General features: G+C 50.3%; 1 long non-coding RNA gene across 4 annotated transcripts in view; it reads left to right on the top strand.

Annotated features, from left to right (window-relative positions):
- Positions 1 to 8,280, top strand: part of LOC135965470 (uncharacterized) — a 58,402-nt gene extending 50,122 nt beyond the window's left edge. For all 4 annotated transcript variants that reach the window (XR_010578425.1, XR_010578426.1, XR_012418936.1 and 1 more), the window contains 3 exons: positions 2,536 to 2,678; positions 5,793 to 5,910; positions 8,148 to 8,280. This is a non-coding gene — a long non-coding RNA (uncharacterized lncRNA). The remainder of the gene's footprint in view (positions 1 to 2,535; positions 2,679 to 5,792; positions 5,911 to 8,147) is intronic.
- Positions 8,281 to 14,160: the final 5,880 nt, after the last annotated feature.

Below are 14,160 nucleotides of genomic sequence, written 5' to 3'. Positions count from 1 at the left end.
TCCCAATGCAATCCCTCCCCCCTCCCCCTCCCCATGATAGGCCCCGGTGTGTGATGTTCCCCTTCCTGAGTCCAAGTGATCTCATTGTTCAGTTCCCACCTATGAGTGAGAACATGCGGTGTTTGGTTTTCTGTTCTTGTGATGGTTTGCTAAGAATGATGGTTTCCAGCTGCATCCATGTCCCTACAAAGGACACAAACTCATCCTTTTTTATGGCTGCATAGTATTCCATGGTATATATGTGCCACATTTTCTTAATCCAATCTGTCACTGATGGACATTCGGGTTGATTCCAAGTCTTTGCTATTGTGAATAGTGCAAATTTATCTTTTTTTTTTTTTTTTTTTGAGACGGAGTCTCACGCTGTTGCCCAGGCTGGAGTGCAGTGGCGCGATCTCGGCTCACTGCAAGCTCCGCCTCCCGGGTTCCCGCCATTCTCCTGCCTCAGCCTCCTGAGTAGCTGGGACTACAGGCGCCCGCCACCACGCCCGGCTAATTTTTTGTATTTTTAGTAGAGACGGGGTTTCACTGTGGTCTCGATCTCCTGACCTTGTGATCCGCCCGCCTCGGCCTCCCAAAGTGCTGGGATTACAGGCTTGAGCCACCGCGCCCGGCCGCAAATTTATCTTTTAAGATCTTCCCTAGTGCTTTGAATAGGCACCGAAGCAAAGAAGGCTTTGCTTGCAGAAGGCTTGTGGAACCCTGTTGAGGCTGCATCTTCTTCACAGCCATCAGATTGTTCCCTGAGGTGTCTGCTTAGCAGTGCACAGGCTATTTACATCAAGGGCTTTGGGGAGCTGTTGTGTTTGGGGGTTGGCTGGGGCATTTGTGTTGGCTGTGGGATCTGTCACAAACTGGTCCCATGGGACACCCAGTCTAGGATCCTCCTTCCCAGACCACCATCCTGTCTCTCACCACTCCTATGGCAGGAGGTCAAAGATCATGACCCTGTGGACAGAGGCATCCAGGTGCAAGACTGATGTTGGGTGAGTCATGTGGGCAGGGGCGAGGCACAGCTGCTTGCTGGAAGAGTGTTGGGAAGTGTTGGTCCACCAGCTGTCACGTCCTGCTGTTCTGCTGAATCCTAGTGATCCTCACTTGGAGTCTGGGTTTCAGAAGGGTGTGGCCCTGGGTTCTTGGCTGGCTAGGCTGGTATTTTTGCAGCCTCTTTTGGGCTCTTGTATGTGAGGCCTGACCTGAGTTGCTTCAGGAAACCTTTGCCCCTGAGGCTGCCTCCTTCTTAAGAGCAGAGCCTTTGTGTGGAGATCTGGCTGGCCTCCCTAGTGCCCAGCCTGTCCTGTCCTGTTATGTCTGGGTTTGAGGCTGTGTGGAGGGGTCTCTTCCCATAGAGGAGACAAGGTCAGTCGTGTGGGTCAGAGTGAAGCATGGCAATCCCAGCTGGCTGTGCCCGGCCTTTGACTGGAGGAGTCTGAGTATGACCAGGCCTGGGGAGCTGCCCTTCCTGGGAAACAGCTTGTCTCCTCCCCTATTGTAGAGTTTCTGGATGTGACCCAGAGTGTGCTGGGCCTCTGTAGGATGTGCTGGGTGTAGCCGTGTGATTCAGGTTGGGAGGTGCAGGGGATCATCTGCTCTGAGCCAGGTAAGGCCTGGACAGGACTGGGGCACCTGTCGAAGAAGTCGGTTCTGATGGGAGAGTAGGCATGGATAGGGAGGGGACAGGGTCACCAGGGCTGTGTGTCACCTGTTCTTGCTGCTTGGTCTGCCCTGGGAGTGATAACAGAGGTGGAGGCTGCTGTGGACCCACTTTGGCTTCCTGAAAGCCGGTGTTCATGTGGAGAGCAAGGCAGGTGGGGGACAAAGCTGGTCTCTGAGTTGTTGAGTGATCCTTTATATGTCTTTGTCCTTTTTCTCTCTGCTGTCCCCAATAGCTCTGCTGTACCAGTCCATTGACCAAGTAAGTCACTCAGAGCATCCTGGTCCTACGCACCAGTGTTAAGGCCCCTGAAGGGCCAGAAAGGGCTTAGGAGTTTCTCCGAAGACTGAGCCCGGTGTGGGAGGGCACCAGAGTCACTGAGAACAGACCATTTGAAAAGTCAGGCAGAGGGATCCTGGGCCCTGAGTATGCCTCCCTGGCCTGTGGTAACCATGCCAACAGGGCCAGGGCCTCAATAGAGCTTAGCTACTGAGCTTGACATTTGGCCAATTGCTCTCAGTGGAGGCAGGAACGTCCTGCTTCCCCAACCCCTGTCTTTCGGTCTCCAGTATCCTTGGAGCAGCTGCAGGGTGGGTAGAGGGGTGTCTCTCCCAGCTGCTTGGTGAGATGAGCCTCCACCTGGCTGCCTCTGCCAGGGGAAAAGAATAAAGACTGCAGCGGGGAGAAAAGCCAGCTGGGGCCCTTTTAGAGTCAACCCTGCTGCTGCGATTCTAATTTTCAGTTCAGATTTTGCAGGCATGAGTGTGGGTCCCTGAGGGCCTGCCCTTTGAATTCTTTCGGTGAGGACTGAGCATGCCCAGGGGCTTCTCATTTGAGTCCCAGAAGCACGGCCCCAAATTCACCACCTCATCCCTTCCCAGGACATGCTGAAGCGCACACCTGTGGACCACCCAGACTGCCTGCCGCTACACGATGCCCTCCGCATCTCCCAGCACTTCTTTCTGTCATCAGTGAGGACATTGACCCCTCTGGACTGCAGTCACAATGGACTCCCAAGGGGCAGGTGAGCTCAGGGCCCAGCAAGGCCTCACACAGGTTGAGGAGCCCGGGGTGGACCAGATCCCCAGTTTCTTCTCTTACGGCACAGGTATCACTTTGCGCCCCTGGTCTCTGCAACCCTGATCCCCCATTCCCAGCCAAGGAGAAGTCTTTGGTCCTTGGTCACACTGATTTGATTCCCTGTGGCATTTTAAGCCCTAGGCCGAGAGCTTTGAGCCCAGTGTCTCAATAATTTTCCTAGGAATCCGGTGAGCCAGAAGAGGAGACAGGCCTGGAAAGTCTCTCCATGTCCATAACACAGTCTTTGAGCTGTGTCAGAGCTGGATTCTTTTCCTCGGGTGGGCTATCTGGAGACCCCAGGCATTGCTTCCCACACCAGGGAAGTCAGCCTGTGGGTACCTCATTCTTGATTGCAGACACCAGCCTCTGGCCAGCGTGACGCCATCAAGGTGACCCAGGAGGCTGAGGGAGCAGGAGATCTCAGCCGCTGTAGATTGGCCTGCACAAGCAAGAGTCAGGGAGTGAACCCCACAGAGGGAAAGGCTAGTACTAGAGGTGGCCAAGGCCATCCAGGTTGCTGGAGCATTTTACATGAGCTCCTGGATGTCAGACAGCAGTTTCCCTGGGGGCCCTTCTATATGCAAGGGTGTGGGTTAGCCCAGTGAGGGGAAGCAACACTCAGCATTAGAGGCACAGTTCACCCCTGTGGGTCGGCAGCCTGGCCCAAATCAAAGGCTTCCTGATGGATAGAGGTTGTTAAATGGCCCTTAGGAGTGAAGACTTTGTGAGCGAGGGGCGGGTCTGGAGAGTGTCTGGTGGTGCACAGGGAGCTGTTTCTGTGCAGTTGCTAGTGCCAGTTTGCAAAACCATGGAATGTCACTAGTTTGTTTTGGTCTGGGGATATCTGCAAAATCTCTGGAAGACTTCGAGTAGCATCGGTTGTAGGTCATCTTAACTGTACGCCCTTAGTACACGCACCTACATATTGCAGTATACGTAGGTCACACGGTGTGTCATGGAGACAGGAAAGGCTGGGACAGATGGTCACAGCCCCAAAGAAGCCCTCCTGACTCTGAGGGTGGCTGAGCGGAAACTATGGAAATCCTCATGGATTGGAAACCATCCGGAACCCAGGTGAGAGGCCAGCTACAGGTCGTCCCAGGACACTTTTGCAGCCCCACCGAAGGCAGCCCGGGGTCTCCCATCCCCTGAGTGTTCTTTTTTAAATGTGTCCACCATAGATGAATTTGGATTTGGTTCCCTCGTTGGGTCTTGTTGTTGTGTATTTTTGTGTGAATGCCAATACCACATTGTCTGGATCACTAGAGCTCTTCTATGTCATTTGTAATCAGGGAGCATAATACATCCATGTACTTTGTATTTTCCAGTGGTGAGATTGCTAGATGACATAGTAGTTGTATTTTTAATTTGAGGAGGAACTGCCGGCTATTGCTCATAGTGCTCGACCTGGGAGGCAGAGATTGCACTGAGCCAAGATTGCACCACTCCATTCTAGCCTGGGCAGCAGAGCGAGACTCTCCAAAACAAAACAGAGGTTCTCTGTGACAATGACTGCATCAGCCCCTCAGGAGGGAGCGCTTCTCCAGGGCAAGGTGAGGGGAAGCCCAGTGATGGGATTGCTGCCCGGAGAGGAGTCAGTTCCAGTGGCAGGGGCCCTGGGCTTTGGCCGAGGACTGTGCATTGGCAGCTGCTCTGTCTCTCATAGCCCTTCCCAGCTGCACACATCATGAGTGTCAGTGTGCAGTCACAGGCCTGCCTCCTTTGGGCCACTTTCTGACCATGATTTTTGCCTGTGGGGCAGGGTAATTTCAGGATCTAACTTAATGCACTTGGATGTTCTTAGCCCCAGGAGGCAGCTCTTCTCATTCTAGCCTTTTGTTTTGTTTTGTTTTGTTTTGCTTTGTAGAAATGGGGTCTTCCAATGTTGACCAGGCTGGTCTCAAACTCCTGGGCTCAGGTGATCCTCACACCTTGGCCTCCCAGTGTGCTGGGATTACAGGCATGAGCCACTGTGCCATGGTAATTTTCTTACTACTAGTTTTTATAGAGCTAGGGTCTTGCTGTGTTGCCCAGGCTGGTCTCTAACTCCTGGCTGCAAGTCACTCTCCTGCCTCAGCCTTCCAGAATGCTGGGATTACATCCCCTTCTTACCTTCTCTGCCAGAAGAGCCCCCATAGTGTGTGAGTGCTGAGTCATGCAGTCTTCTGGGTGCTGAACGGGCTTTGCCGCTCTGGTCCTGGGCTCCGTATGTGGATGTGATCTGTGTGAATAGCTACTACACTTGGTATCATGACTACGGGCAACTGGCATTGATTCAGCTGCAGCTGGCCCCCAGTTTGAGAATTGGCGTAAGACTTATCGCAAGCCCATTATTCAGAGCGAGTACAGAGCGACAGAATTGTAGGGTTTCACCAGGTAAGCGGTGTTGAACTTTGTGATTGTGTGTTCTCTCTGGGCAGAGATGTCACTCGCCTCCCCCGGCCTGGCCTGTGGCCACTGCAGTGCTCCCCTTGCTTCACCTTTGGGCTCACCTCCCGCTACCCCGTCCGCGTTGCCTTCTTGCCAGCAGCCAGGCCTCTGCCCCACTCACTTGGTCCTCAAAAGTGGCCTCCTTACCGGCCTTGTTTCCAGACAGCCTCCTATCACCCATGCCCAAGTGGTCTTTCTAACTCCTGACCTCAAGTGATTTGCCTGCTTCAGCCTACCCAAATCCTGGGATTGTAGACGGGAGCCACCACGCCCAGCCTGTCCTCATTTTTTTATCCCTCTCATTTTTTTGTCTTCCTCTCCAAAGATAGATTGCTTTATCTTGTGGGTTTCTTTTTTCATGTGGATTCCTGAACCCTATCCAGCCCCTCGTTCTCTCCCCAGCCAGCTCACACTCATTTGTCACAGCTCCTGGGACTCCCGTTGACACATAAAGAACAGCCACCCACAGTGGACTGCGCCGTTCTGTTTGCACCCTTAAATTTATCGTGCTTACAGAATGCCACTTCTGCAAACTAGTCAAGTAGGGGGAAGTGGCTCATGGATATGCACCCTTGCTCATCCCCTTTGAAAAGGTAACCAGTTCTGATTTCTTTTTTCTTTGAGACAGAAGTTCATTCTTGTCACCCAGGCTGGAGTTCTGTGGCACAATCTTGACTCACTGCTACCTCTGCCTCCCAGTTCAAGCGATTCTCCTGCGTTGGCCTCCCAAGTAACTTGGATTACAGGTATGCACCACCACGTTCTCCTAATCTTTTTTTTTTTTTTTTAGTAGAGATGAGGTTTCACCATGTTGGTCAGGCTGGTCTTGAACTTTTGACCTCAAGTGATCCACCTGCCTTGGCTTCCCAAAGTGCTGGAGTTACAGGCGTGGGCCACCATGCCTGGCCCCAGTTCTGAATTCTTAAGAACCTCTCAAGAGGTTCTAGGTCAGCACTGATAGACCTGGGTGCTGCAGGTGCTGGGTGTGGTGGCTCATACCTGGAATGCTAGTGCTTTGGGAGACCGAGATCAGAGGTTCTCTTGAGCCCAGGAGTTTGAGACCAGTCTGCACAACATAGACCCCATCTCTACAAAAAATTTAAGATTAGTTGCAGCCGGGCATGGTGGCTAACACCTGTAATCCCAGCATTTTGGGAGGCCGAGTTGGGTGGATCACGAGGTCAGGAGTTCGAGTCCAACCTGACCAACATGATGAAACCTCGTGTCTACTAAGAAAATACAGAAATTAGCTGGGTGTGGCGGTGTGCACCTGTAATCCCAGCTACTCAGGAGGCTGAAGCAGGAGAACTGCTTGAACCGGGGAGGCAGAGGTTATAGTGAGTCAACATCATGCCACTTTACTCCAGCCTGGGTGACAGAGTGAGACTCCATCTCAAAAAAATAAGAAAAATAAAAAATAAAATTAGTTGGTTATGGTTGTGCTTGCCTGTAGTCCCAGCTACTTGGGACGCTGAGGTGGGAAGATTGTTTGAGCCCAGTAGGTCAAGGCTGCCGTCTGCCATGATTGCACCACTGCACTCCCACCTGGGGGACAGAGTGAGACCTTGTTTCAAAAAAGAAGCCTTGCAATGATAGAAATGTCCCTTATATGCACTGTGTGAAATGGTGGCCACTAGCTACATGTGGCTATTGAGGTCTTGATATATAACTAGAATAGCTGAATTTATTTAGTTTAATTGAAAAAAATTTTTTTTTTGAGACAGCCTCACTCTGTTGCCCAGGCTGGAGTGCAGTGGCATAATCACAGCTCACTGCTCAACCTCCTGGGCTCAAATGATCCTCCCTCCTCAGCCCCCCAAGTGGCTGGAACCATAGGCATGCGTCACCATGCCTGGCTAATATTTAAACTTTTTGTAGAGACTGGGTCTCACTGTGTTGCCTAGGCTGGTCTTGAACTCCTGGGCTCAAGTGATCCTCCTACCTTGACCTCCCAAAGTGCTGGGATTCCAGAGCTCAGCTGCCATGCCCAGCCTGGTTTAATTTCATTATACATACATACATACATACATTTATTTATTTAAGATAGGATCTCGCTCTGTTACCCAGGCCAGAGTGCAGTGATGCAAACACAGCTCACTGAAGCTTTGACCTCCGGGGCTCAAGCAGTCCTCCCACCTCAGCCTCCCAAGTAGCTAGGACCTCCGGTGTGTGCCACCATGTTTGGCTAATTTTCGTAGTTTTTGTAGAGATGGGGTCTTGCTATATTTCCCAGGCTGGTCTCGAACTTCTAGGCTCAAGCAGTCCTCCCACTTCGGCCTCCCAAAGTGCTGAGATGACAGGCATGAGCCATCATGCCTGGTCCCAAGGCATATTTTTACTTCTAGTGTAGTTCAGCCTTAAGACTATACCAGCAGATAGAGATGGAAAAGTAAGATGAATCGAATATCAAATTACATTTATAAATAAAGCAGTTACTAATTAATGACTTTCTTTCTTTCTTTTCTTTCTTTCCTTCTTTATTTCTTTCTTTTCTTTCTTTCTTTCAACAGAGTCTCGCTGTTGCCCATGCGGGAGTGTAGTGGCACGATCTCTGCTCACTGCAAGCTTCACCTCCCAGGTTCACGCCATTCTCCTGCCTTAGCCTCGTGGGACTACAGGCACTAACTACCATGTCCAGCTCATTTTTTGTATTTTTCGTAGAAATGGGGTTTCACCATGTTAGCCAGGATGGTCTCGATCTCCTGACCTCGTGATCTGCCCAGCCTCAACCTCCCAAAGTGCTGGGATTACAGGTGTGAGTCACCACACCTGGCCATGTTGGTTTTTTTTTAAACCTCCTTTTTTATTCTGGGTTAGACCATTCCCTGGCTGTCTTTACCCTAGCATCAGTGAGTCCTGCAGTCACTACAGCCCCCTGCGAAGTCAGATATTTTCATCACCATCAAGTGGATCTTCGTTTTTTATCTGACATTTACAATTCTGCCAGTTCTGACTCTTAAATTCTCTTTGCGTTGAATTCCAGGATCCATCTCTGATGTTCAGTGAAGACAACCAGAACAGTCTGCTAGAGCAGTATCAGGGTCTGGATCAAAAACATAGAAAATACGTAGTTGGAGAGCTCATCTGGAATTTTGCCGATTTCATGACTAACCAGTGTAAGTGGCAGTTTGGCTCATGGGATAATGTACCCGTCCTCATTTTTTCAGGTTGCCTTGCCCTTTCTGGATATTTTGGTTGTAAGAATATTGGAAAGAAAGTGAAGGAAGCTGGTTTAATCCATGTAGTTGCGCTGAGGATTTCCTAGGTAAAAGAAGTGGTGTTTAGGAAGTAGGAAAGCGGGCCCCCGCTTCCCAAATACAGTCAAAAAGCAAACAGGAGAGTCTCCTACAGTGAGATGGAAATGGCTAGCTTGCCTTTTTCTTGTCTATTTCATAGCCAAGGAGGAAGGAAAAACTGGACCTCATTATGGATTTACTTTTGGGATGCACTGATTATTCCAGAGGAAGGTACAAAGTCTGAGAAGCTTAAGGTATTTCAGTGTGTTTTATATTACTCACTTGCAAAAAGCAGGCTCATCAAACACAGGTGAGTTTCAACGCATCTTGAATATGGTAGCATTTAAAAGTCTTCAGACCGGGCCTGGTGACTCATGCCTGTAATCCCAGCACTTTGGGAGGCCAAGGTGGGAGGATCCCTTGAAGCCAGGAGTTTGAGACCAGTCTGTTAAGCATAGCAAGACCCCATCTCTACAAAAAATAAGCACATTAGCTAGGTGTGGTGGTGTGTTCCTGTAGTTCCAGCTGCTTGGGAGGCTGAGGCAGGCGGATCATCCGAGCACAGGAGTCGGGGGCTGCAGTGAGCTGTGATTGCACCACTGCACCTGAACCTGGGTGACAGAGTGACACCTGTCTTAAAAAAAAAAAATTTGTCTTCAAAGACCAGAAGATCTGTGCTGTCACATTGGGTGACTGAGGGGCTGCCAAATTTGCAATGAATGTTTCCCTTTTCTTCTTAGTTTATGGACTTACCATAAACTCAAGATGGCAGTTTGGTGGGTTGGAGAAGGATATGGTGATGGCGGGAGTTACAATACATTACTTATAGGGGAAGACAGGCTTTTGAAAGGTTAATGCTTAAAAGTGAGAATGGAAAAGGGATGAGTGAATGAACAAGATGAGGTGAGAGGGAAGAGGTAAAGGGAAAAGGAGAACGAGAAGCTCTTCTCTGCATGGCACCTGGGATGAATGGTTTCTGGGGACATCCCTGATGGCAATTTTGTGGAGAGGTGCAAAGATTTCTGTGGTAAGAAATGAGCTGTAGGCCCAGCGCAGTGGCTGACAGCTGTAATCCCAGCACTTTGGGAGGCCAAGGAGGGCGGATCACCTGAGGTCAGGAGTTCAAGACCAGCCTGGCCAACATGGAGAAACCTTGTCTCTTCTAAAAATATAAAAACCACCCGGGCATGGTGGCAAGTGCCTGTAATCCCAGCTACTCGGCGGGCTAAGGCATGAGAATCGCTTGAACCCAGGAGGTGGAGGTTGTAGTGAGGGAAGATCACGCCATTGCACTCCAGCCTGGGCAACAAGAGCGAAACTCCATTTCAAGGAAAAAAAAAAAAAACCAAAAACAAAAAATCAGGGGGCTGGGCGCAGTGGCTCATGCCTGTAATCCCAGCACTATGGGAGGTGGAGGTGGACAGATCACGAGGTCAGGAGTTTGAGACCAGCCTAGCCAACATGGTGAAACCCCATCTCTACTAAAAGGACAAAAATTGACTGGGCATGGTGGCGGATGCCGATAATCCCAGATACCTGGGAGGCTTGAACCCAGGAGGTGGAGGTTGCAGTGAGCTGAGATCGCACCACTGCACTCCAGCCTGGGCAACAGAGTGAGACTCCACATCAATAAAAAATAAGATTAAGTGAAGGAGGAGGAGAAGGAAGAGGAAGAAAAAGAAGAAGAAATAGCTAGGTGTGGTGGCTCAGGCCTGTAATCCCAGCAATTTGGGAGGTGGAGGAGGAGCCGGAGGAGGAAAGGAGGAAAAGGAAACAGCCAGGCCAGTCGTGGTGGTGGCTGGTGCCTGTGAGGAGGAGGAGGAGGAAAAAGAAATGGAGGAGGAGGAGAAACAAACAGCCAGGCCTTGTGTAGTGGCTCATGCCTGTGAGGAGGAGGAGGAGGACAAAGAAATGGAGGAAGAAAAAGAAAAGGAGGAGGAGAAAGAAATGGAGGAGGAGGAGGAGGAAAAAGAAATGGAGGAGGAGGAGGAGGGAAAAGAAATTGAGGAGGGGGAGGAGGAGGAGGAGTTGGAGGAGGTGGAGTAGGAGGATGAGGAACTGGAGGAGGAGGAGGAGTTGGAGGAGGAGGAGGTGGAGGAGGAGGAGTTGGAGGAGGAGGAAGAGGAGGAATTGGAGGAGGAGGAGGTGGTGGGTTTACAGGTGGAGCCACTGCCTCTGGCTGGAAATCACATCTCATCATGAGATTCGGAGGGTACATACCCGAACCACATTAGCCTTCAAGGGAAACTCCGGGCACCTGGCTATTCCTGAGAAGTAAATTAGCAACTTGATAAGGAGGAGGTAGTAATTGGCTGGGTGCAGTGGCTCACACCTGTAATCCCAGCACTTTGGGAGGTCAAGACAGATAGATCAACTGAGGTCAGGAGTTCAAGATCAGCCTGGCTAACATGGTGAAACCCCATGTGTACTGAAAATACAAAAATTTGCTGGGTATGATAATGGATGCCTGTTATCCCAGCTACTGAGGAGGCTGAGGCAGGAGGATTGCTTGTACCCGGGAGGTGGATGGTGCAGTGAGTGGGCTTAGATTGGGCCATTGCTCTCCAGCCTGGGAGACAGAGCGAGACTCCGTCTCAGAAAAAAAAAAAGAAAAAGAAAAAGGTAATAATAGCTCAGAACAATAGCCACCCAAGTCGGTTAGAGCCACAAGATATTTGATCCCCTATTGAAAGTAAACATAACATCTTGACAAATGTCCCTGTCCCTAAGTTTTTCGGAAGCGTAGATCTCCACCGGATGAAAAATGGTGACAGCTTTCCCTTTGACCTCAGATAAGGGTGAACCGAGGACTGAACTCTGACTGGAGTTCTTCGTTCCAAATTTCTTCCCGAGGGGCCTGGAGGGAATCACACTCACAGGCAAAAACTTAACACCCCTTCTGCTGACCCCAAGGTTTTAGATAAAGCTTTGCTTTCTTAGCCAACTGTAAAGGGAAGAAATGTTTGAATTGGCCAGGCGTGGTGGCTCACGCCTGTAATCCCAGGACTTTGGGAGGCCGAGGCGGGCGGATCACCTGAGGTCAGGAGTTCGAGGCCAGCCTGGTTAACATAGGGAAACCCTGTCTTTGTTAAAAATACAAAAACTAGCTGGGTGTGGTGGTGAGCACCTGTAATCCCAGCTACTCAGGAGGCTGAGGCAGGAGAATCACTTGAACCAGGTAGGTGGAGGTTGCAGTGAGCCGAGATCGGGCCATTGCCCTCCAGCCTGGGTGACAGGGCGAGACTCAAAAAAAAAAAAAAAAAAAGAAAAAGGAAGGCATCTTCTCTGGCACCCTTTAGTCTTATTTTTTCTTTTCTTTTCTTTTTTTTTTTTTTGAGATGGGGTCTCACTCTTCACCTGGGCTGGAGTGCAGTGGCACAATCTTGGCTCACTGCAACCTCTGCTTCCTGGGCTTCATCAATGCTCCTGCCTCGGCCTCTCATGTACCTGGGATGATAGGTGTATGCCACCCCGCCTGGGTAATTTTTTTTTGTTTTTTTTTTTGTATTTCTTGTAGAGACAGTGGTCTCATTATGTTGTCCAGGCTGGTCACAACTCCTGGGCTCAAGTCATCCTCCTGCCTCCCCCTCCCAAAATGCTGGGATTACAGATGTGAGCCACTAAGCCCGTCTTGAATTAATGATTTGTACATACTGTATAAACTTTTGCATCCTACTTTTTCTTACATTTGTTAAATGTGGCCTAAAGCTGCCTCATAAACAGTGAACTATATCCTAATTTAAGCATGTAAGCATTTCACTAAAGGAATATACAAGTAAAATTTTAAAGAAAGAAAATAAGAAAAAGAGTGTAAACATTTGGGAAAAAGCCTTTAGGCCTTGTCAGTTTCTACAATGTATTTATTTTCACTATGCTGGGGACTCCATTTCCAGTATTAAGGTCCATTCTCAGAAGGTGGATTTGGCGAGCATGAGAAAAGGGGTGGGGGAGTAATCGTGCAAACAACTGTGTCCAGTCCAGGTTCCTAGGACCAGAGGGACCCCTCTGTATGGCAGAGGCACCCGACAGCCGTAACTGATGTGTACCCTGAGAATGACTTTACGATCTAAGGAGAAAGTCCGTTCGGAGCCCCAAGCTAAGGAATCAGGAGTGGCAAGATCCTGGAAGGATGCCAACCTGTGAAACTCTGAGTCAAGAGGTCAAGCTGGGCACTTGGTTTCTCAGGTCGACCGCTTGGCCCTCTTCCAAGTTATACTTTCCTTCTTTCCTTTACTTCGTGTTCTAAAGTTTTTTTAATAACAATTTTTTTAATACTCTCTCACTCTATAGCCCAGGCTGGAATGCAGTGGCTCAATCTCAGCTCACTGCAACCTCCACCTCCCAGGTTCAAGAGATTCTCCTGCCTCAGCCTCCCAAGTAGCTGGGATTACAGGCACTCACCATCACGTCCAGCTAATTTTTGTATTTTTAGTAGAGACATGGTTTCACCACCGTTGGCCAGGCTGGTCTCGAACTCCTGATCTCAGGTGATCCACTGGTCTCAGCGTCCCAAAGAACTGGGATTACAGGCATGAGCCACCACGCCTGTTCCTGGCCTGCTTTTTAATAAAATTTTACTCCTGCTCTGCAGCTTGCCTCTATCTGGTTTCTACTTTATGACCCTCAGTTAAATTCTTTCTTCTGAGGAGGCAAGAATTGAGGTTGTTTCAGTTGTGTATAGATTCACCACCAGGAACTTGGATACCTTCCACCGGTAACAGGTCGAGGATGCTAGGTGAAAATGTTATGGAAGCTGCTTGCTTTTTACAAACGTAGTGGTTCTCATGTCCAGGTGCAGCCACTGCACCTGTGTGAAAGTCCCCTTAATAAACCTATGTCTCTTTTACTGTCTCCAGATCTCTTCCTCTACCCTTCCACACGGTGCCTTCCCTACTGGAGTAAAGTGGGGTCCTGCAGGGCACCCTCTCCCTGCAATTTTTTTTTTTTTTCTTTTTTGAGATAGATTCTTGCTCTGTCACCCAGGTTGGACTGCAGTGGTATGACCTCGGCTCACTGCAACCTTCGCCTCCTGGGTTCGAGTGATTCTCCAGCCTCAGCCTCCTGAGTAGCTGGGATTACGGGCGCCTGCTACCATGCCTGGCTCCTTTTTTTTTTTTTTTTTTAGTATTTTCAGTAGAGAGGGGGTTTCGCCATGTTGGCCAGGCTGGTCTCGAACTCCTGGCCTCAAGTGATCTGCCCACCTCAGCGTCCCAAAGTGCTGAGATTACAGGCGTGAGCCACTGCACTTGGCCTCTCTCCCTGTATCTTCATGTATCTTCAAAGCCAAGAAGGAGTTTCTGTCCCTTTGGTTAGGGTCGGGGTCCCAGAGGTCCAGGGTCAAGGCTACGGCCGCCTCTCAAGGACGTGCATCCCTGCAAGAGGCTGCATCCAGCAGTCATGGAAGAGGCTCCGCTGGGGCCTGCTCCAATTCCTGCTGGGGAAAGCAAGTGGAGGTGCCCCTTGAAGAAACGGGGATGCCACCAATCTCAGGGGTTCTGTCCTGGCCTGCGGCCCTGGATGGTCCAGCCTCTGCTGGGATGGCAGCAGACGACGCCCTTCTTGGCTGGAGCTGAGGGTCGGGGTCCCGCTTCCCCAAAGGCCTAGCCCTGGATTCCAGCCACAGGTTCTACTGAGCAGCGCCTGGCGCTGCCCCGCCCGTCCAGGCCTGGCACTCACCCTCAACAAACATGGCGCAGAGGGCCTCACGCTACAGGCCCGCTGGGCTCCCCCTCCTCCCCGCTGCGCCGCTCTCATCCTCTC

The sequence above is a fragment of the Macaca fascicularis genome, chromosome 10, assembly GCF_037993035.2.
Source record: "Macaca fascicularis isolate 582-1 chromosome 10, T2T-MFA8v1.1".
In the NCBI taxonomy this organism is placed as follows: domain Eukaryota; kingdom Metazoa; phylum Chordata; class Mammalia; order Primates; family Cercopithecidae; genus Macaca; species Macaca fascicularis.
The sequence above is the reverse complement of the archived record's forward strand: the minus strand, read 5'-3'. Positions and strand labels throughout refer to the sequence as shown.